This window comes from Penaeus vannamei, chromosome 43 (assembly GCF_042767895.1).
Source record: "Penaeus vannamei isolate JL-2024 chromosome 43, ASM4276789v1, whole genome shotgun sequence".
Taxonomy (NCBI): Eukaryota; Metazoa; Arthropoda; class Malacostraca; order Decapoda; family Penaeidae; genus Penaeus; species Penaeus vannamei.
The window spans coordinates 11,545,019-11,547,518 of record NC_091591.1 but is presented as its reverse complement, the minus strand read 5'-3'; the positions used below and the strand labels follow the sequence as shown (position 1 = coordinate 11,547,518).

Sequence of the window (2,500 nt, the reverse complement as noted above, 5' to 3'; positions counted from 1 at the left end):
GACTGAGAGAGCGAGAGAGAGCGAGCGAGAGAGAGAGAGAGAGAGAGAGAGAGACTGAGAGAGGGAGGGAGAGAGAGAGAGAGAGAGAGAGAGAGAGAGGGAGAGAGAGAGAGAGAGAGAGAGAGAGGGAGAGAGAGAGTGAGAGTGAGAGAGGGAGAGAGAGAGAGAGAGAGAAGGAGAGAGAGAGAGAGAGAGAGAGAGAGAGAGAGAGAGAGAGAGAGAGAGAGAGAGAGAGAGAGAGAGAGAGAGAGAGAGAGAGAGAGAGAGAGAGAGAGAGAGAGAGAGAGAGAGAGACAGAGAGAGAGAGAGATAGAGATAGATAGAGAGAGAGAGAGGGAGAGAGAGAGGTTTAGCTGATAACTAATGTTGTATTAGATTACTAGCACTTTTAACAAACAAGGTCCTTCGTTAACCAATGATAAAGCAAGTTTAGTTTTTATATAGAGGCATTGAATTCAAGAAATATTATATGCCTAATATACCTATGCATAAGAGTTGGTTATGTTTCATTTTTTTTTCTATCTATCTTTTTTCTATGATTTGTGTAGCCATGATATCTTATGCAAGTACAATTTTTTTATTATTATTATTTTTTGCGAATATCAATCCATGAGATTAACTTAAATAAGTATATACATTTTTTTTTCTGAACATACTTGACTTGTCTATACAGTATTTATCATTCTGTTCACTTGTACTGAATATACATATTTGATAGCACATACATTATGCAAGAGATAGACCCTTATATTTAATAAGTTATAGATATTCGCACGCTACGCTGTCCTTAGTTAGATATTCTAGTGCTTGTATGTGCGCAAAATATGACCTAGAGACTACCTGCACAGTGGTTGTCTTACCTGTACTTCTGTTTTATCTCAATCGTCATTTTTTTTTTTCTTTTTTGAAAACCGACGACATCCTGGAAAACAAGGTAATGAAGACAGACACAAAAAATCGCTTCACAGTCACTGTAAAATTAACTCACTAGAAATACCCAGAAAGAGAGGGAAAGAGACAGAGATAGACAAAGACAAACAGACACAGACAGAGAGACAGGTAAAGACAGACAGACACACAATTACATAGACAGAGAGACAGACAGGTAGGCAAACAGACCAACAGACTATCACAAAAACAGAAACAGAGACCGACAAGAATAGACAGTAAGAGACAAAAAAAAAAAAAAAAAAAAAAAAAAAAAAACACACACACACACATACCCATCCCCCCCTCCTCCACACACACACACACACGTACACACGCACACGTCTCCTTCCGTACATCGAAGGTAAACTTGTGGCGACTGACGGGATGAGACCCTTCAGAGTTGTTACCGAGATGTAAATAGAAGCGAATGGGGTGGGAAGGGAAGGAAGGAGAGAGAGGAAGAGGAAGAAAGGGAAAGGAGGAGGAAAGAATTGGGTTAAAGAAGGGAAAGGAGGAGGAAAGAAAGAGGGTTAAGGAAGGAGAGAGAGGGGAAGGAGAAGAAGGGGAAAGGAGGAGGGAAGGAAGAGGGTTAAGGAAGAGGAAGAAGGGAAAGGAGGAGGGAAGGGAGAGAGTTCAGGAAGGAGAGAGGGGGAAAGAGGAGGATGACGAAAGAGATGAAGGGGATAGGGAGGAGACGGAAGAGTGAAGAAAGGGAAGAGGGGAAAAGAAGGAGAAGGAAGAGAGTGATGAGGGGAAGAGGGGAAAGGGGGAGAGAGGAAGTGGGGAAGAAGAGAAAAGAGGAGTAGGAAGGAGAGAGGAGAAGAGGAAGAGAGGAAAAAGAAGGGGGACGAGAGGGGTGAATATTAAAAGGATGGGAGGAAGGAGTGAGAAGAGGAAAAAGGAAAAGAAGAAGGAGGAAAGGAGAGCTGAAAGGAAGAGGGAAAAGGAGGAATAAAAAGAGAGATGTAAAGGGGAGAAGAAGGAGAGGAAGGAGAAAAGGGAAGGGAGGAGGAAAAGGAGAGAAGCGGGGAAGTGGGAGAGTGTGAAAGAGGAAGACGAGGAAGAGAACGAAAAAAAGGAAAAGGAAAGAACAGAAGGAAATACGGAGGAACGAAGGAGATGAGAGAGGGAGAAGGAAGAGAGGAAGAGGAAGAGGGAGAGAAGAGAGGGAGGTGAGAGGAAGAGAGAGAAGACAGAGGAGGTGAGAGGCAGAGGGAGAGGGAGAGAGGAGGTGAGAGGAAGACAGAGAGGAGAGAGGAGGTAAGAGGAACAGGAAGAGGAGAGAGAGGTGAGAGGAAGAGGGAGAGGAGAGAGGATGGTGAGAGGAAGATGGAGAGGAGAGAGGAAGTGATAGAGAGGAGGTGAGAGGAAGAGAAGGAGAGAGGAGAGCGGGGGAAGGAGGGGAGAAGAGGAGAGTAGGAGATGAGAGGAAGAGGGAGGGAGAGTAGAAGGGAGGGGTTTGGGGGGAGGGGGGAGAGAGGGGGAGGAGGGGAAGGAGAGGAGAGAAGGGGAAGGAGAGGAGAAGAGGAGATAGGAGATGAGAAGAAGAGGAGGGAGAGGAGAAGGGGAG

The 2,500-nt window shown here is 45.0% G+C and overlaps 1 protein-coding gene across 1 annotated transcript in view; it reads left to right on the top strand.

Moving 5' to 3' along the window:
- The window catches only part of LOC113818178 (uncharacterized), a 127,644-nt gene that overhangs the window by 27,473 nt on the left and 97,671 nt on the right, over positions 1–2,500 (top strand). The window lies entirely within an intron of this gene.